Source organism: Oryctolagus cuniculus, chromosome 1 (genome assembly GCF_964237555.1).
Source record: "Oryctolagus cuniculus chromosome 1, mOryCun1.1, whole genome shotgun sequence".
In the NCBI taxonomy this organism is placed as follows: Eukaryota; Metazoa; Chordata; class Mammalia; order Lagomorpha; family Leporidae; genus Oryctolagus; species Oryctolagus cuniculus.
In genome coordinates, this window is record NC_091432.1 from 19,945,365 (window position 1) to 19,966,665 (window position 21,301).

General features: G+C 44.0%; 1 protein-coding gene across 34 annotated transcripts in view; it reads left to right on the plus strand.

Moving 5' to 3' along the window:
* Positions 1 to 21,301, plus strand: part of PHF21A (PHD finger protein 21A) — a 219,553-nt gene that overhangs the window by 119,821 nt on the left and 78,431 nt on the right. For 2 of the 34 annotated variants that reach the window (XM_070071277.1, XM_070071286.1), the window contains one exon: positions 15,825 to 15,954. The exons of 30 other annotated variants lie outside the window; for them this stretch is intronic. The gene's annotated coding sequence lies outside the window, so the exon portion shown is untranslated. Of the gene's footprint in view, positions 1 to 15,824; positions 15,955 to 20,661; positions 20,735 to 21,301 lie in introns of all 34 variants that reach the window. 2 more of the 34 variants (XM_051852768.2, XM_051852771.2) reach the window with 2 other exon arrangements.

Sequence of the window (21,301 nt, forward strand, 5' to 3'; positions counted from 1 at the left end):
AGAAGTATTTTACCATGTAGACTTCAAAGTGAGAATACAATTGAATCAGGATGCCTTAGGGTATAAGGAAGGAAAACTCACCCCCTCCCCAAATCCTTTAGTGCTATTTGTCTTCTTGTTAGGAAAATGATATATGTTTATTGTAAAACCTCCAGCCAACTTAGCAAAGCAGAAATTGCCTGTAAGCTTACCACTCAATTGTTAACATTATTTTGATGTACAATTTTTATTATTTTCTTAGAAATTAATGTGAGATTGATCCAGAGGTATCGAGACTTTCCACTTAAAAGTTCAGGGTTAGATGTATGTGCATGTACTTGAAAGTTGAAGTAATTTTGCATCCTGACACCAAGCAAACTCTTGAAAGTAGAAAGTTTTGGGGAAAATTAAGAATACAAATGCACATGTAATTTTTGGACAAGATAACTTTCTTCACTTCCTTTTTAGTTGTATGCCACCAGGCCCCTCCTTTAAAAAAAAAAAAAAAAAAAAGTCCCCAGAGATTTCCAAATCACTCATTTACAGAATTAGCTACCAGCCTATCCCATAATTCCAGCTGTGGTACACATTAGCGTGCAGTATTATCTCGCTGAAGTGAAGTGAATTCCTTATTAGCAAAGAAAGAAAACAAGTTCAGACTACTTTCCCTTGGCATGATACAGGCTATATTGTGGGTTGGGAGTGACATTTCTTAGATGGCCAAAAATGAATTGTTAACGTACTTATTACAAATGAAGAAGTAAAATATTGGCTACTTTGCTTATCAAGTATCTTCCCGATGTGAATTATATGCTGGAAACAGGACAGGGAGAAGATAGAAGTCATTCTTGAAGACGTGTGTCCTGAATACCAATTTCTGGAAAGGGCCTTTCCCACATGGGGGCCAAAGGCGCCTCCTCATAGCTTTCGGCTGTTAGTCCTCTTTTGACACAAGGTGAATAGGGAGTGTCTTTAGCACTTGGGCATTTTGAAGATGTTATGCAGCGCATTTAGTTGATTGGTTTGCTTCCTTCTTGAAAGAGTTGTATGCATTAAAGACTTAATCAAATTGCATTGTATTTTATGTGTTTCCTGTGCAGGCGTCTGCATTCAGGTGTAGGTAGTACTGTTTTGCAGGCCCAGAAAGGGCAGGGTGCTCAGTTGCCTTTATAAAGGCAATTTCTTGGTTGACTGCGAGTGAGTGCAGAATTATAATACCGAAGGCTTAATTTATAAGAGAAAATGCAGGAGTGCAAACCTGTTAAACCCCTTATACATGTATAAATAAGGTCAACAATGGCAGATTAGCATGGAATATTGTCTGATGTGAATAATCATAAAAACAAATTTCCTTGGCCTGTGTACGGTGTACCTGTTAGCACAGAGGAAACTTGTAGAAGTCAGCGCATCGTCTTTGAGATATAATAGAATCAGAGAGGGAAAGCAGAGTGATGTGAGGCAGCTGCTGCCTGGATTGGCAGCCTATTTATAATCTGGAGGCTCGGAGCTCCATGGCTGTGCTGTGTGCTGTGCTCACACATCAGATAGGAAGGATGATTTGCGTGTGTGTGCGCGCCTGTGTTCCTGCTCTCAGACTTCTCATTTTTCACAAAGGGTTTTCTTTTCCTACGTGGAAATGGAGCATGCTAGCAAAAGCAGATTTCTCAGTAGCAAACACTCAACAGTGTCTCCACAGGCCCTCTGGGTGTTTTTCAGAGCTGGGGGAAGACCTTCGGAGGGGCAGGCATTTGAAGCTGTAAGGCCTTCTCGGCATTCTCGGCGAGGCTGGCTCTGCTGAGTGAGTGAGTCATGTGGGACAGAATGTCGCATTTCAGTACCTCTTGGCTATCTGTGCACGTTAGACAATAACGATTGCCAAGCCAACGTGTCTCAGGTTTTTTAATTACGGATTTAAATGCCCACAGGAGTTCTGCTCATATGTTAATTCCACTGTTTGACTTTAAAGGATTTTTTTTTTTTGCATTTTCTAATTCAGATTATAAAAGGCAGTCAGCCATTCAATATGGAGACAGTTTACCACATAAACTTGTTTGAGAGCAAACAGGGTAGACGAAAGGTAGCTAAAGCTTTTCTATGTTTTTATTCTAAGAAGGGGAAAAAATACTACTCAGTGCTTTCCTTTAAACTCATTTTAAAGGAACAAAAATAGGTGTATTAATGACAATAACCTTGACACCTGCTTTTGCATAGGATCCGGAAGCACTGGAGTAATATTCTGAGTCCGGGTGTTGCCAGCTTTCGTGTACCTTATGCTGCGTCAGATTGTCTGTCCATGGATTTTCCACCCTGAGCAGTGTCCCCCGTGGCTCATTCTACTACGAAAGCATGTCCTGTGCCATGTCCTTTGCTTGGCTGTTTACAGAACACTTTAATGGAATTTTAATTCTAATACTCATTTGAAACGCTGGGTGTTTTGTAGATATAGCTATACTGAAAACGTGAGAGCCAAATGAAACAGGGTTTTGAATATTCTGGTATTTTGGTTTGTCCTTAGCCCAGATATCTCACCTAACTATGAATAATCAGAAACTGACTTTCTCTGATGCCCCAGATTGATTTTCTGATTTTTCCTTGACGTTTTATTTTGTAAAAATTTCATACATGCAATAAAAGTTGAAAGAATTTTACAGTGAACACCCACACAGTTAAACATTCATCATCTGTCTATACTTGCTTTGTCAACATTTGTCCATGAAGCTATCTTGTTTTATTTTTAGCAAATAGGAGTAAAAGGTGTATCATATCTTTAGCTTACATGCAAATGATTCAAGAGAAAAGCTATGTAATTAGGGAGGGAGGGAGAGAGAGAGAGGGAGTGGGGAGAGAGGGGGAGAGAAGAGAGAGAAGAGGAGAGAGAGAGAGAGAGAAATGCAAAACAAGTATGGAAAAGAATCACCATCACTTGGAGAATGTGAATGAAAGGTATATAAGACCCCTCTATGCCATTATAGCTTTCTCTAAGCCTGGACTTAAGTCAAAATGAAAATTTGTTTAAAAAATCTGAGATTATGGGCCGGCGCCGTGGCTCACTTGGTTAATCCTCCGCCTTGCAGCACCGGCATCCCATATGGGCGCTGGATTCTGTCCCGGTTGCTCCTCTTCCAGTCCAGCTCTCTGTTGTGGCTCAGGAGGGCAGTGGAGGATGGCCCAAGTGCTTGGGCTCCTGCACCCGCATGGGAGACCAGGAGGAAGCACCCGGCTCCTGGCTTCAGATGGGTGCAGCTCTGGCTATAGCGGCCATTTGAGGGATGAACCAACGGAAGGAAGACCTTTCTCTCTGTCTCTCTCTCTCACTGTCTAACACTATCTGTCAAATAAAAAAAAAAAAATCTGAGACTATAAGACTGTAGTTAATCAAACTGGAATGTCCTCAAGATCCTAGGGAGTCCGTCTTTCAGAGAGGAAGGAAGTCATTGTAGCCAGGGTTTTGTCGTTGTTCTGTCAGGAAGGTGACATCTCTGCAGCATGTCTGCTCCCAGGGATGGTCCAGGCTCAGTGCCAGGCAGGAGGAGAGGCCCTGCCTGGCTTTCCCTGGGAACCGAAATGTTCATGTGCCTATTGGTCCCATCTTTGTCAAGAAGACATCATAAATTTGGGCAAAAAAATAAAGACGATGACAAGAGTAGAAGATTCTGTCTTCATCTGTGGTATGATATTATACTCTGCTGGGAAGTAGAAATTTTTTAAAAATAAAACTTGCACATGAGCCTGAGAAGACATTCTTCCTGTTCAGTATACCCTGCCAGGCCTATCTCTGCGGGTAGGCAAGGTGTGCTTACCTTTCCTCAAGTTTCCCAGATGCCCTTATGGAGTTGGTGGGTAGTGTCTTAGCCAGTTTGGTCTGCTGTAATAGGGTCTCACAGAGTGGGGAGCTGTGAACCAGAGTTGTAAAGACCAGGGAGTCTCCACATCTGGTAAGGACCTTCTTGCTGTGTCATAACCTGGTGGAAGGCATCACCTAGGGGAGGGAACGTGGTGCTGTGTGTTGGTGGGGAGGGGAGGCTGCAGTCATCCTTTTATCAAGAACCTACTCCCACAGAAACAGCATTAACCTGACTCCTGCCTTCATGACCCCATATCAAGTCTTAGAGGCCCAACCTCTCAGCAGTGTTGTACGGGGGATTAGCAAACAGTGTCTTGTAATGACAAGGTGAAGAAGCAGAATGGAGCAGCTTAGCGTAATGCTGGTCTTGGCAGGAATTGTTTATTGGAAGCAGTTTTCAATAATAAATGATGATGGCTGTATAGACTAGTGTAGAAACAGGGAGTCATGATAGAGAACAGAGAAATTAAGGAATCATCAGAACAGTAGGTTCAGTCTTAGAAAAGCACCCAAGTCTTAAACAAGTAGTTAATGTGCTGAAGAAAAGAGAGAAGAGAATCTAAACTAGATAGGTATATCAGAGAAAATTTTAATGTTTTCTGACAAGCCTCGTTTTAATGGAAAAGTCTTGCTTCATAGCAAGTGGAAAGCAACAGAAAGTACTTTCATGGAAGAAAGGGGGCTACCACCAAGAAAAGGAGAAGCAGGGAAGAAGGGAAGGTTTGGGAAGCCTGACGTGTGCTCGCTTCGGCAGCACATATACTAAAATTGGAACGATACAGGGAAGCCTAGACGTTTAATGGGAGAATGAAGACAATCAGATGATCAGTTGATGGGGCGGAGCTTCCTGCCTGAGTCAGGCCCTGTGGTGAGAACAGGGAACAAGAGGACCAGCCGTGTTGATTGCTCTACATCTGTTATACTGCAAAGCTGGAGGACATCCCCAAATTCCACCTTGTCCTCGCCTTGCCTTTTTTTTTTTTTTTTTTTAATATTTATTTTTTTGAAAGAGTTACACAGAGGAGAGGCAGAGAGAGAAAGAGGTCTTCCATTCTCTGGTTCACTCCCCAAGTGGCTGCAACGGCAGGAGCTGTGCCAGTCCGAAGCCAGGAGCCAGGAGCTTCTTTTAGGTCTCCCACATGGGTGCAGGGGCCCAAGCACTTGGGCCATCTTTTACTGCTTTCCCAGGCCACAGCAGAGAGCCAGATAGGAAGTGGAGCAGCCGGGACTCGAACCGGTGCCCACATAAGATGCTGGCACCACAGGCGGCAGCTTTACTCGCTATGCCACAGCCACAGCCCCTGCCCCTGCCTTGCTTTCATAACCAACTGCAGCTAAACCCACATTTCCCAAACTGTATTCCTGAAAACATTATTGTTGCAACATATTGCAGATTTTCTATGAAAAAAGCACCTGTAATTAGAACATTTTAAGACCTGCTATAGATACTCTGCCTTTCAGTGATTCTTAACACACATTAGTAACTAAAGCCTGAAATTTCTTAGTGAAGAAGTCTATTTATGTGCATGTTACTTGGCAGTTGGCAGATATATTAACCTCTTTTCCAAGAAAACACTTTATCATATCTCAGGGGACACCGATACTCCTCATGTCACAATTTGGGAATGCTGACCTAACCCTTTCTAGAAAGTGAGCAGTTTTCCTTCTTAATTTCCTCACCTGGTTTTGGAAATGGGTTTTTGATAGTCCCCAAGTGTTACCCTAGTCTCTGACATACTTCTAAATCCTTTAAGCCCTCTTGTTCTGTGCAAAATAGCCCTGTGCAGGTCAGATTCACGAAGTGTTCAACAAGAAGGGGCTTGAGTAATTATCTGTCAATCATCCTTTCTGCCAGTCTTCCCCGCTCCTGATAGGAGGTTAAGAGACCACTGCTTATATTAACACCACATCCCTGCCTTCATTCCAACCCAAATAATCCAAACACCTTTAACTTTTCTTGCCTGCTTTCTGGTCTTTTATTATCATCGTTGCTCTTTTTCTGAGTTGTCGAGGTCTGAGGCCTCATCCTAGATAAACTGTAGTAGAAAGTAACAGCACATGGTTTTGTTCTGTAAGAGAAAACAACAGACTCATGCATACATGTGATTAACTCTTAGTTATGTTCCCTCATCTTCTTGTTTTCCTCATCACATTTGTCTCTCTTTGAAGATAACTGTTAACTCTGCTTCTTTTCCTTCCCACTAGTGCGATGCCTGCATTTTCTATTCCCAAGGTAGTTTTTTTTTTTTGTCTTAGAGAAGTGAATTATTCTGTCCCTCCTTAGGAATTCTTGAAATGTGAATTCAGAAAAGATAAGGGGCTCTATTATTTTTTCTTTGTTGTTTTCTTTGCTTTTGAGAGGCAGAGAGAAAGCTCCCATCTGCTGGTTTGATCCTTAGATATCTGAAGAGACTGGGACTAGACTTGGCTGGAACTGGGAGCCAGGAACACAGTCCAGGTCTCCCACTTGAGTGACACAAGCCCAGTGACTGAGTCCTCCTTGCTGCCCCTGAGGCTCCTCTGCATTGGCAGGAAGCTGGAGCCAGGAGCTGGAACTGGTGTGGGACATGGGCATGTGTACTTCTGGGTCTCTGTCTTTCCACTGCTTTGTGTGGCACCTTCTATGATGCTTGGACCATTATGAATACAGTTCCTAGACTCACAATATGAGGATGTTTCAAGGAATGGAATTAAAAGATAAATTTATTGTGATACAAAGAAAATTTTGAAGAAGGAAGTGTTTGCCTAATGGTTAAGATGCCTGCATCCCACATTTGAATAGGTGGGGTCAGTTCCTAGCTCCAGTATCTGACCCCTGCGTCTCGCTAAGGCAGACCCTGGGAGGCAACAGGTAATGGCTCAAATAATTGGATTTCAGCCACCCATTTGAGAGACCTAGATTGAGTTCCTGACTCCCTGCTTCAATCCCAGCCCAGCATAAGGGGAGTGAAACAGCAAATGGGAGCTCTCCTTCTCTCTCTCTTTTTTAAGATTTGATGTATTTATTTGAGAGGTAGAGTTACAGAGAGAGGAAGAGACAGAGAGAAAGGTCTTCTGTCCTCTGGTTCACTCCCCAAATGGCCATGACGGCCAGAGCTGGGCCAATCCAAAGCCAGGAGCTTCTTTAGAGTCTCCCACGTGGGTGCAGAGCCCCAGGCACTTGGGCCATCCTCCACTGTTTCCCCAGGGCGTAGCAGAGAACTGGATTGGAAGAGGAATAGCTGAAACTCCAGCCAGCACCGTAGAGGCTTAGTCTACTACGCCACAGCACCTACCTCTTTTTCTGTCTCTCTGTCTTTCTGACTCTCAAATAATTAATACATTTTTAAAAGATAATAAATTACAAATAATTTTTTAAATACCTGCCTAGTTTTTCATAATATGTGTTTTCCATTAACTTTTAAAAAAAGATTGATTTATTTATTTGAGAGAGTTACACAGAGAGAGGAGAGTGAGAGAGAGAGAGGGAGAGAGAGGCCTTCTATCCGCTGGTCCACTCCCCAATTAGCTGCAATGGCCAGAGCTGTGCCGATCCAAAGCCAGGAGCCAGCAGCCTCTTCTGGGTCTTCCACGAGGGTGAAGGAGCCCAAGGCTTTGGGCTATCTTCCACTGCCTTCCCAGGCCATAGCAGAGAGTTGAATTGGAAGTGGAGCAGCTGGGACTTGAACCATCACCCCATGGGATGCTGGCACTGCAGGCAGCAGCTTTATCCGCTATACCACAGTGTTGGCCCCCATGAACTTTTTGAAGACTTTGCATATGTACAGATTTCAAAATCTTTGTACCCAAATAAACCTCTTTGATTTCCGCTTTCCATGAACTTTTTGAAGTACCTTTGTACCTATGGACACAATATTGTATGCTTTTTAGCAGTTTAAAATTTGGTGAGATTCTTTTTAAAATCTGAATAATAACCCCTTCCATATCCAATAGTGCACCTCATAATGATGTTTCAGTTCACAGTAGACCACATATATGATGGTGGTCCCCTAAGGTTGTATGGCTTGATGATGTCACGACTACCTTAGTTTGTGTAAGTATGAGGTTTATATAATGACAAAATTGCTGTGCAGTGTATTTCTTAGAAAGTATACTTGGTAAGTGATGCACAGCTATATGAAATGCTTAGTTTAGTGATAATCTTTTCCAACCATAACCATTATTGTCTTAGCACATCAGCATTCAAAACAGGTAACTTTTAAATTTGGAGTTTGCACCATTGGTGCAGATCCCAAGAGGTAACTTAAGATATAGGCAGCTCTGGGTCATGTTCATATTTGAGAAATTTTGTAATTTGTGAAGATAGATAGCACCGAGGAAGGTAATGTTTTATGTACTAGATCATCAGATGGCGCTAGACACAGGGAAGCAGGAAAAGTGAGAATGAGAGCCAGTTGTCTCCAGGACCTGCTTTCCCAGACCCAGCGACAGTGCACGTACCTGGTGGGTCCTCCCGGCTGCTCCCCTGCTGCGGCAGGACAGCTCAGTGTCAGAGCAGATTCCCTGTGCGTGGTGGCAGTTCTAATGAGAGATTGGTTAGCCACGGGATACCAGCAGCTGCTTAGGGAATTCTGGTGTTATCCCCAAACGTGTCGCAGGATCTTACTCTGCACTCCAGGATGTGTGAATGAAATGCCATGTCTCAGATGTCAGGCGGGGGACAAAAGAGGACATTAGGAAATGCCACAAGGTAGGAACTAAATCAACGAAAGCAATCGTAGTCTCCAGCAGAGTCACCCGTTTACCGGTGGGCAGTGAGCAGGGAGAATAAAGCAGAGTGGTGAAAACCTGCTTTCACAGGAATGGCTTTGCTTCTCAGAGTTCACCTAAGTCCCTGTCATTTGGGTCAAGCAGGTGCTTCAGACCTGATGGCCAAAAAAGGAAATGAGCATGACGAGTACAGTGAAATACCCTTAAAGGAAGATGAATTGAGATGTTGGGGCCCTGGTGGTAACATTATTAGGGGCCCCGAAAGTCCGCACCCTGCTTTCTTGCTTTCTTCATGATCCTTTTCTACCTGGGCATAACTTCTACCTGAGCGTAAGTACTTCAGTATCGTGTTACCATTTCTAGAGCAGAATTGCTGTTTAACTCTCAGAAGTACAAAGACAAAAATGAAAGAGCTAGTCAAATCTAAACAGAAGCTTAATGGGACTAGATGCCTTGCCAAGGTCGGAATGTACTTTAATTTCTGAAGTTATCTAAAGTTAATGCAAATGTCAAACATTTGTGTTCTGACAAAATTTGTAAAATAAGGGGCCAGTGTTGTGACACAGCAGGTTAAGCTACTGCCTGCGATGCCAGCATCCCTCCTTTGAGTAGACTTTGTAGCACTGTTTGGAGCCCCGGCTGCTCTGCTTCTGATCCAGCTCCCTGCTGATGCACCTGGGAGAGCTTCAGCCTGGCTTAGCCCCAGCTGTTGTGATCATTTGGAAGTGAACCAGCAGATGGAAAATGTCTCTTACCCCTTCACTCTGTCACTCTGCATTTCTTTTTTTTTTTTTTTTTTTTTTTTGACAGGCAGAGTGGACAGTGAGAGAGAGAGACAGAGAGAAAGGTCTTCCTTTGCCGTTGGTTCACCCTCCAATGGCCGCCGCGGCCAGCGCGCTGCGGCCGGTGCACCGCGCTGATCCGATGGCAGGAGCCAGGAGCCAGGTGCTTTTCCTGGTCTCCCAGGGGGTGCAGGGCCCAAGCACCTGGGCCATCCTCCACTGCACTCCCTGGCCACAGCAGAGGGCTGGCCTGGAAGAGGGGCAACCGGGACAGAATCCGGCGCCCCGACCGGGACTAGAACCCAGTGTGCTGGCGCCGCTAGGTGGAGGATTAGCCTAGTGAGCCGCGGCGCCGGCCTGTCACTCTGCATTTCTAATAAGTAAATCTTTAAAAGGAAAACAAAACAAAACCTTGTCATGGTGAGTAAAGAGCAATGTTTTTAGAAGATTTATTTATTTATTCATTTGAAAGAGCCACAGAGAGGGAGGAGCAGAGAGAGAGAAAGAGAGGTCTTCCATCCACTGGTTCGCTCCCCAAATGGCCATAACAGCCAGGGCTGAGCCAGGCCAAAGCCGGGAGCTTCCTCCCGGTCTCCCACATGGATGCAAGGGCCAAAGGACTTGGGCCATCTTCCGCTGCTTTTCCAGGCACATTAGCAGGGAGCTGGATTGGAAGTGGAGGGGCTGGGATTCAAGCTGGCACCCATATTGGATGCCAGTGCTGCAGGCGGACAAGAGCAGTTTTGTGGCATAAAGTAATATACCTCATAATCCCAATCCCCGCAGGATGGCAGAGTGTCTTTAAATCCCTTTGATCAGAGGTCCCTCCTTTGAGCAGACTTTGCCTGGATTGGCCATGGTTGGGCGCTGCGTGGGCCTGGTTCAGTTTTACCTAGTTTGTAAAAGACCCCTGTATTTTTTGGCGCGGCATCCGTGCTTACCAATGAAAGTTAGAGTCTAGATCTCCAGTGAAAAAAATTCAGAAGATTCATTCGATGTGATACTTAATTTTGATGTGACTTTATTTGAAACTCAGATTTCAAGCTCATCAAAAAGTACCTCTCCTGCCAAGTTAAAAAGCTGACGGTCTTTCCCCCTATCTCCTGGAAAGCATTAAAAAGCAGGGTTTTTTTTTTTCCCTCTTCAGAGAAGATAAAGCAAAAACCAATAACTGAAAAATTAGCATCCTCGAAAGTTCAAAAATGGAGTCTGTGAGTTTCAAAGGCTCCAAATTAAAAAAAAAAAAAAAAAAAAAAAGATTAGGTTTCCAGAATGGGAAAGGCTTATTTTATTCTCCCCTTCTTTTTCTTGCCTTATTTTTGACCAAATGAGTTTGTCTTTAAACACAATTTTAGCTTCTTCCATGATTTGTGTGTTCTTGCTGCTTACAGCGATGATACATTGATTTTGTCATAAAATGTCTTGCACTGGGTTGCATTACCCTGAGATGTTATTTTAGAGATTGGTGATGTGCATCTGTGAGAGTGTGTCATGGTATGCAGTAAGCAGTGCCATTAAGCGAGTTATCACCATCTGCTGCTACCTGCAGTCATTGCCGGTACAGCAGCAGCATTTTTTTCTACAACCGTTAATTGCTGTCTCAGTGTTCTTCACTTTTTTAAAAAAAAGTGATGTCCATGTCAGGGTTTTTGTTCATTTTTACCAAATTGTCTTTTGCCAAGTCATGTGATATATACTTGTAATGGCATGGAATTCCTTCTGTGAGAAATTGAATCAAATGGGTTAGTGGGACTTAAAAGGCATTTGAATGGACATATAAATTTAATAATGCATAGACCGCTATTTAAGGATAGCTGTTTTCTCAAAATTGATAAGAGATGAAGTCCTCAAACAATTTTCATTATATTTTAGGAGAAGTTTTTAAATTTTCCTCTGTAGATTTTCCCACATGGGCAGAAACCCTGGTGGTTACATGGTAACACTATGCATTTCGCTGAGGATGGACTGCACCTGAGCCCAGGCCGGAACGCTGCTCAGCTCACAGATCATTAGGGCATTCTGAGGAGGGACATTTTAATACTTTCATAAGGAAGCTTTTAAGTACAGCTTTTTTCAACCCCTACAGCTAGTTAAGAGTAATGAATTTAACTGAAATAGTAATTTTCTTTCTGTGCCCCAGTTGAGAATACAAAGTTGAAAAGGCAAAGTACAATAACATGCAATTTGGGCAGCTAATTAAATTGTACTTTTGCTATTTGATAGTCTTTTCTGTTGAACCCTGGTTTATTTTTAAAGTAAAGATTAGTTTTTCCTATCAGTCTACATATTTATAATGAACATTTTCAGGGACAAAACCATTTGCATTTCAATTTGTATGATTTTTGTTAATTTCGCAGACATCAGAAAGACAACGTTATAAGTAAGGATAATGATCACTTTCCCAGTTTGTTTTGTTTTGTTTAAGGGCAAATCCTGAAATGCTGCTTATAAATATGGAGCTATTTCTTGTAGGAGTTTCATCTTATCAGACAGCTTCATGGAGTACCACCACCAAGAGTGTTATCAGTCCACATAGCAGGATCAGGAAGAGAACACATTCAAGTATTGGTTGCAAAGAGCAGTCTGCAGTCCTGTTAGCTTTCAGTATGCTGTAATAACCTCCGCCTCTTTTTGCCATTCTGAGTACTTTAAAAAAATCTCATTTTTCTTTGTCCTAGAACTATAAGAAGATAGCAAATGTACCCTCTAAAAATTATCACATGTACATTTTATGGACTTGCCATTCTCATTAAATTTTTCTTCTGTATACACATATTTATTTAATTTTATTTTGGCTGATTTTTATAGACATCATTGATATTTCATCTCTAGAAATTTCAGTGTTTATCTTAAACATATTCATAATACAAGGGTCATACTCAGAAAATTAAAATTGGTATTATATTGTTCTCTAATAGAGTGCATCTCAAACGATGGTATCTGGGAAGCAGACATTCAGCATAGAGGTTAAGATGCCTGAGCCCAAATGGGAGTTGCTGGGTTTGATTCCCAGCTCCAGCTCCTGCTAATGTAAACCCTGGGAGGCAGTGGTGATGGCAGTAGTGAGTGGGTTCCTGTCCTCGACATGAGAGACTTGGATGGGGTTCTTGGCCCTGGCCCAGTCCCAGTCATTGTGAGCATTTGGAGAGTGAACCAGCAAATGGAAGATCACACTCTCTGTCTCTGTCTCTCCTCCTCTCTAAAACTCTGCCTTTAAAAAAAATAAAAATGAAATCTTTAAGGAAAAAAAAAAAAAAAAAAACGGGCCGGTGCCACAGCTCACTAGGCTAATCCTCCGCTGTGGCGCCAGCACACCGGGTTCTGTCCCAGTTGCTCCTCTTCCAGTCCAGCTCTCTGCTGTGGCCCGGGAAGGCAGTGGAGGATGGCCCAGGTCCTTGGGCCCCTGCACCCGCATGGGAGACCAGGAGAAGCAGCTGGCTCCAGGCTTCGGATTGGCGCAGTGCACCTGCCGCAGCGGCCATTTGGGAGGTGAACCAATGGAAAAACATTTGAGTTGAGTGTTGTGGCGCAGAGGTTAAGCCGTGGCTTGGGATGCCCACATCCCATGTTGGAGTGCCTATTTTAAGTTCCTGCTACTCTGTACTTTGTATCCCATTTCTTGCTAATGTTCCTGGGAGGCAGTGGATGATGATAGATGATGACCCAGATCCTTGAAATGCTACCCCCTGCTTGGGGACCCGAATAGAATTCCTGGCTCCCAGCTTCAGCCTGCCCCAGCACTAGTTGTTGAAAGAGTTTGGGGAGTGAACCAGCAGATGGAAGGTACCTCTTTCTCTCTCAGACTGTCCCTTTTTGTACCTTTGCCTCTCAAATAGTTTTTCAAAATGATTTATTTTATCTATTTGAGAGGCAGAGTTACAGACAGAGGGAGCAACAGAGAAAGACAGGTCTTCCATTCACTGGTTCACTCCCCAAGAGGTGGGCTGATTCCAGGCTAGGAACCAGGGACTTCTTCCAGGTCTCCCATGTGGCTGCAGGGGCCCAAGGACTTGGGCCGTCTTCCATTGCTTTCCCAGGCCGTTAGCAGGGAATTGGATCAGAAGTGGGGCAGCTGGGACTCAAATCAGCCCCCATATGGGATCCTGGCACTTCAGGTGGAGGCTTAACCTACTATAGCACAGCACCGACCTCTAAATAATTTTTTTTTAAATATCTTTTGAGTTCTGAAAATATCAGAGGGTTGAAGGAATGTATATACTGAGAAGTATGGTACAGTGCTGAGGGCCTTGAGTACCTGACCTGGGAGTTTAGGCTTTTCTCCAGGTTTGCTAGGGAGCGTCTAAGAGAAATGACATGGCGAGATGCTTTGAAAAAGGTTGTTGTACCAGGAGAAGGATCTGAAGGATTTAGATGGAGCAATGCTAGTGATAAGGGTGTTGTGATTTGTCCTGCTGCTAGGTCTGAATTAGGGTGGGGGGTGGTAGCAGTGTGAGGAAGTGCCAGGACTGATTGGAGGTAAGGAGTGAGGGCGAGATGGCGTGATTGTGCCAAGGATTCCCTCCTTGAGCTGTGATCGTGATATCAGGAGGGGAAGCTGATGGTGAGTGTGGTCAGGGCAGGTCAGGTTGGAGGGGTCAGTGGGACAGAGAGGAAGGTTTACCATCTCACAGAAGTGCGGGCGTGGCGTTGCAGGAGAGGCTGTGCGGACCTTTACTGCGTCCTGGGCGCTGTCCCAGGTACCAGGTGCTTTTCGTGTGTTACCTCGTCAGATCTTTACAGCAGCCCTGTGAGCTGGATGCAGATACGCTCATTTCAGAGATGAGGGAACACACTGAAGTCAGTTAGCCTACGTGAGGTCCCACAGCTTGTGGTGGGGGCCAGAGTTCCAGCCATCTTCTGTGGGCTTCTGCTGCTCCTTGAAGGAGGTAATTGCCATGTTGGGATTGAACGTAGTTATCCAGGAACAGGTATGGACAGAGAAAAAAAAATGCATGGACAGAAACTTGGAAAAGCATCAGAATATAGAAAGGTCTTAGAAGGCGCTTTCATGGCCATGGGTAAGAGTCAAGTAATAGTGACAGGCAAGCAGAGTCTGAAGAACGTGGCCAGTAGTGCAGTTCACAGAGAGAGGTGAAGAAAGGCAGAGATTTGTGTAGTTCTGATGGAAGTAGGTAGGTGATCACACACAGGTGAATAGTAGGTGAGGATGAAGATGGCAAGACATTCAGGCAGGGCCTGTAGCCTGGCAGTGGTAATGAGCAGCTTAGATATAGGGATTGTCAAGGTCAGAAGAAAGAGGGTCTGGTGTGACAGAGAGCCCAGTACCGGGGTCCCAGGAGGGGCAGTGGCTAGTAAAACCGTGACTAGCAGCTAGTCATCACTTGGAAGTCTAGATGGAGTGCAGGACCTGCAGGGTCCAGTTTGCTTCTTACTTTTATGCATGAAGTTTTAACGTTAATGTTCCACTGATGAAGCTTTTGGACTTTGCTTTTTGTTTTTAGTACATTGCTTGTACAGTTTTACAATGCAAAGAAAGCAAAAATTAAGAATGATTCTTTTATCTTTTCAGTTCATCAGTAAATAAAAACTGGCCTAAACTCCTCAGTGCCAGGCTCATGGACTTCCACATATTATACTGTAAGGGAATTTTGTTAGCTAAATACAACAAATGTATTCTGCAGGAGTCAGAGAAGAAGGATTTCAGCCAGAATTCTTCCATGAATTAGGAAGTGAAAAGCAATGCTTAGTACCAAGTGGGAGACAATGTGAAATGTTTGACTTCTAGAGCCAGGAGATAGCTTAGAACTCACTGATGTTATTTCAACAACCAATTCATCAGACACTTAACAGCCACCCTACCACTAGCAGACTGAAAAGTGAGGTTTCTAATTGAAAGTTAATTGCTGCCCTCAAGGAGCTAACAGTCTAGCTGGGAGATCAAAGCACCCAGAAACTTCTTCAAGATGTTGGGGATAGAAGGGCAGAGAGAACTGTAACTTGGTAGGTGTCTGGTTTCTTCTGATCATTTGATAGAGAGAGAGAGAGGGAGAGAGAGAGAGGGGGGGGGGGGAGAGAGAGAGAGAGAGGAGAGAGAGGGAATGTTTTATATGGAGGAGATTTGAGTGCTGCTTATTTATAGTTGGAGGAGAAAGCTGGTGCAGAGGGAGATGTGTCCTGCGCACTGAGTAGTTCCTTCTGTGGCTCCAGTGCCCTCATCAGTCCAGCCTCCCAGATCGGCTCATGGTGATTATCCCCAGTGCACTGGCAGGGCTGGGAAGGTAAAGGAGAAGGGACAGTGGGTTTCCAAAATAAAGGGAAAAGAAAGGCACAGACATATATTATTTGGACTTATTGTTTAACTTCTGTGGCCATGGCTTTGCTCACTGGCTCAGGAAAACTGTTAATTCTTCCAGGGCAAAGAACCGTTTTGTTTTGTGGTTGTGTTGATTTGCAGTATTATGGATTGCCAAAAGATAAGACCCCAACAAATGCACTCTGGAGCCACATATACTTTAATTTTGAGTTATCCGTACCACTATTCCCCACAGTACTGTAAAGCAGAAAGGAATGCAAGCGTTAGAATTGGGAGACAGATTTGGATTCTGGCTGTGCCACTTACCTGTGTGATTTTGGACAGATCACTAAATTTCCTTGAGCTTCCCTCCATTCCTCTGTAAAGTAAGTATCTTTATGGGATTATAATGGGATACAGTTAGCATAATTTATTTAAAAGAAAAGTCTTTAAATATACTGCGTATGTATTTATTTAAAGGATAAGGCTCTTTGTACACCATAATGTCAGTTGTATTTACAGAATGCTGACATTTTTTAAATCACCACTGTTAATTTTCCTTAGAAATGTTTAAGAAACTGCTTCAAGGTATACATCAGAAGAGAACTTTAGCTTTTGTCCTTAAAAATTTATAAAAATTATTTAATTTGAAAGGCGGGGGAGAGAGAGAGAGATCTTCCATCTGCTGATTTATTTCCCAAATGCCACAATAGCTGGGTGAGGCCAGACTGAAGAGTCAGGAGCCCAGAACTCAAACTGGGTCTCCCAGGTAGAGCAAGGACCCAGGTGTTGAGCCTTCACTTGCTGCGCATTTGCAGGAAGCTGGGAGCTGGAGGACGCAGTGCCTGAACTCGAGCCCAGGCACGCCCATATGGGTGCAGGTGTCTCAGAGTGGCATCTTAGCCACCGTGCCAAATGCCCACTTCGACGCGATCATTTCTGTTTTTGCAATCGACTCTCAAGGTAGATGTATTTCCCTTCCCTTTCTTTTAGTATGACATTAAGTGTCTAAATGGATGTTCCTCAGACTTCCCAAAATTTTAAAGTTCCTTCCTGGAACCAGGAACAATCTTTTGTTAGAGGTTGGATAAAGTAGGACACCTACTTAATAAAACACTGTGAAGTGACCGGTGGCCTGTCCCACCACTTGAAGGAAGGCACTGAGCGAGTAATTGCATGGGTCAGAAAAATGTAAGATGGTGGAAGAGTTACACTAAATGAGATGACCTTTATCCTCAAGTATCATACTTCTCGGGTCAGAAGACAAATTAGTACACATGGAACACTTAACAAGCAGAGCCTTTGCTATGTAGGAGGTAGGAGGACCATGTTCTTGGTGACCAGACTGTCCCAGTTAAAATCACGCTCTGGCTCTACCTCATTTACCTTTGAACCTTGGAAAGTTACTTTGCTTTTTTCAGTTTCTCCATCTGTAAAATGGCATACTAATCATACACATCTCCGGGACCGGTGCTGTGGCATAGTGGGCTTAGCCTCCATCTGAGGCACTGGCATCCCATATTGGTGCCAGTTCTAGTCCCAGCTGCTCCTCTTCCTATCCAGCTTTCTACTCTGGCCTGGGAAAGCAGTACAAGATGGCCCAAGTCCTTGGGCCCCTGCACCCATGTGGGAGACCCAAAAGAAGCTCCTGGCTCCTGGCTTTGGATCGGCCCAGCTCCGGCTATTGTGGCCACTTGTGGAATGAACTAGTGGATGGAAAACCTTTCTCTCCGTCTGTAACTCTACTTCTCAAATAAATAAATAAATATTTTTTTAAAGTACCCATCTCACTGGATTGCTTTGAAGATTAAATTTTGCAATACATAGTTAATGTGCTTAGAATTATGTTTGCCATATAGTAAGTACTGAAATAAATGTAGCTGCTACTATGGTTATATGTTGTTAAATTATATAGTTCAGACACTTGGTATAATACAGTTTCAGAGTTCATTCTAGGCAAGCAGAGCCAAGGAGAGTTCTGTGGAGGAAGTGGGACTTAGCAGACAGCACGGCGGTAGAGAAAGTACTCCGGGACCAGGGAGCTATCGTCAACAGAAGCTTAAAGATAGGAGCCAGTTTGTTTGATTCACAGAGCAAGGAAGAAACCAATCTGATTGTAGGAACTGATTAAGGTAGATTCACGTTTGTTTACTTAAATCTACCAAAAGCATATTACTTGAATTTATTTGTGTGAGGCATAAAAACATAAATTTCATGACCATTTTCCTTTTCCATGTAAATACACTGGATCTCAGGAAGGTGTGGTCAGGGCTTCACTAGTCCCTCCTCTACTGTGCGTGTGGCTAGATTAGACAGTCAGCCCAGCCAGTCAGGCGAGGTCCTTTTCCCATCTCCTTGACCCATGGAGTAGCTTTCAGGCCATCGGCACTTCTCCAGTGAAGCGAATCTGGGTCAGGATGAGATGCAAGCTACCCTTTTTCCCGACTCCTCCAGGAAAGCAAGGGAGGAATGTTCATGAAATGCAATGCATCTTTTCAGAACCCAGGCCATGTGTGGTCCACAGTGGCCTGGATGTGCTTCACAGTGTGGAACTCTGCTCTGTATTTTCTTTAATATGGACACACACACACACACACACAGTACAAAGGAAAACTCCCATCGAGGTTCCCACCAGTGTTGCCAGTTTTTAATTCCACACTTGGATATCATATACTACTAGTCTGATATTCTACCTGGTGGAGCACATGTGGGTGGAGGGTGTGTAAACATACACATTGTAAAGGAAGAAGCTGAAATGCTGAGATGAACCTGCCCAGATAGAAAATGAAATAGTTCGCAGGCTGCTTTCCTGAGCTTCCCTCTGTGTGGATTACTGCTTCCCAGTCCATGGGCAGAAAAGCATCGGACACAGTTTACTTGAGTTTCCTTTCTGTTCTGACTTGGAACATGGTAATTCCACAGAGCATGTGGAGTTTTCAAGTTGAAGCAGAGATGCTGTTAAGAATGTAAACAAGGCCGGCGCCGCGGCTCACTAGGCTAATCCTCCGCCTTGCGGCACCGGCACACCGGGTTCTAGTCCCGGTTCGGGGCGCTGGATTCTGTCCCAGTTGCCCCTCTTCCAGGCCAGCTCTGCTGTGGCCCGGGAGTGCAGTGGAGGATGGCCCAAGTGCTTGGGCCCTGCACCCACATGGGAAACCAGGAGAAGCACCTGGCTCCTGGCTTCGGATCAGCGCGGTGCGCCGGCCGCGGCAGCCATTGGAGGGTGAACCAACGGCAAAGGAAGACCTTTCTCTCTGTCTCTCTCTCACTGGCCACTCTGCCTGTCAAAAAAAAAAAAAAAAAAAAAAAAAAAGAATGTAAACAACGGAATAGCACTGATTATTGTGATAGATCCTGCACTTTATTAATGAGTCTGACATTCCACTGAAGAGTAAGATGGAGAAGCCCATTATTCTGAGACTTGAAAATGATCAAACATAAATCATATTTATGGAAATTAAAGAAAGAATATGTCCATTGTTAAGTTACTTGAAGGGTACATGTCTCCTATGTCTCCTTTCTGTCGCATGAATTTTTGGCTTAAATCGGTGTAACTAAGTAAAAATCACGATGGATGTAATATTATGTTAGTAGCTTGTTTTCAGGGGCCGGCTCAGCTCACTTCGTTAATCCTCCACCTGCGGCGCCGGCGTCCCATATGGGCGCCGGTTCTAGTCCCGGTTGCTCCTTTTCCAGTCCAGCCCTCTGCTGTGGCCCGGGAAGGCAGTGGAGAATGGCCCAAGTGCTTGGGCCCTGCACCCACATGGGAGACCAGGAAGAGGCACCTGGCTCCTGATTTCAGATCGGCGCAGCGCCGGCCACATAGCAGCCATTTGGGGGGTGAACCAACGGTAGGAAGACCTTTCTCTCTCTCTCTCTCTTTCCCTCTAACTCTACCTGTCAAATTTTTTTAAAAAAGTAGTTTGTTTTCAGTATAAAACTGTGATGAAAGGTAAGAATAGCTCCTGCAAGTGCCACAGATTCCCAGCTTCAGAGCTGCAGCTCTTGAGGGCCAGGGCCCTTCATCTCTTAGAAGCACAGCATCACCTGGGCGTGGGAGATGTGCAGTGAGCTACTGCTGCCCGATGGACAGCCACATTGTGGTCAGAGGGAAGAAAGATCACTTTTGTATTTTTAATTTATTTAAGAAAGACTTACTTGAAAGAGAGAGAGATCTCCACATGCCTAAATGCCCACAACAGCCAGGGCTAGGCCATGTGGAATCTGGGAGACAGGAGCTCCATCTGTGTCTCCCACTTGAGTGGCATGAATCCAGATGTTTGGACCATAACTCCCTGTCTTCCCAGGCGCATTAACAAGAAACTGGATCAGGGCCGGCGCTGTGGCGTAGTGGGTAAAGCTGCCTTCTGCAGTGCTAGCATCCCATATGGGTGCTGGTTCAAGACCCGGCTGCTCCTTTTCCAATCCAGCTCTTTGCTATGGCCTGGGAAAGCAGTAGAAGATGGCCCAAGTCCTTGGGCCCCTGCACCCATGTGGGAGAGCTGGAAGAAGCTCCTGGCTCCTGGCTTCAGATTGGCACAGCTTGAGCCATTGTGGCCATCTGGGGAGTGAACCAACAGATGGAAGACCTCTCTCTCTTGCTCTCGCTCGCTCTTTCTCTCTCTCTCTCTCTCTGCCTCTCCTTCTCCCTGTGTGTTTAACTTTGAATTTCAAGTAAAATAAATAAATCTTTAAAAACAACAACAACAACAACATGGCACTTTGTTTAAAAAAAAAAATAGAAAGCTGGATCAAAAATAGAGGAGCTGGAAATCAAACCTGCTCTCCAATGTGGGATGCATCCCAAGTGTGCGCTTAACCCACTGTGCCATAACACCCTGAAAGGTCACTTCTTTTTATTAGTTGTTCTTTATTTTAAGTGTTATCATAACAAGGAATCATGTGTGAAATTATTTTGCTGGATGGCTTTTAAAGATGAAAACTTTTGTGAAGTTCCTGGCGTTGGACTATTCACCTAATAAATAATAGATACTGTTACTTTAAAATCGTTATTTACTGTTTTGACCTTTTTTTGAGATCTTTGGAAATACTTTTTGTTAGTATATACTGATTTCTATTTTGTGCCTTTGAAGGAAAGAATGGAAATATTCCCTACCGAGTGAGAATTGAAGGTCTTAAAACATTTTTGTGTCAATTTTATTCTAAGTAAGTATCACATTCTTATAATAGGAATTTAAGATAGTTCACTAATTAATATAAGTGTATGTTTTAAAATAAGGTATCTGACCAACCGAATAGATTCGGCTGGAATCTCCCTGACTCCACTAGATGGCGTGCATTCTCCAAGTGATAACCTGATCTGCTTGCAGAGGCTGCCCGCCGCCTGTGCAGTGCGGCTGATCTTGCGCCTCTTCAGGGGATGTGTGTACACTCTGAGCTTCCTTGCTGTTTATGATTTGCGGAGGTTAGAGAAAGTTTAAGAAGGTCATAAGGCCTGAGGGCAGGTTTATTTAAACTAAAAAGCTGTGAGCTACAGTATTTTATGAGGTGTTTGTTAATTCTAGCTTTGACTTAGCCTTTGGCCTAATTGTATATCCAGCTGCAAGGTTATGAACTTACTGTTTTCTCATAATTTATTACCCTATTATCATAATTCTTATTTGGGTTTCTGTAAACATTGAAAGACAAATGAAAATAAGAAGCAGGCTCTTTAAAAACAAAAAGATTCATTGCTTTATTTGAAAGTCAGAGTTATGCAGAGAGAGAGACAGA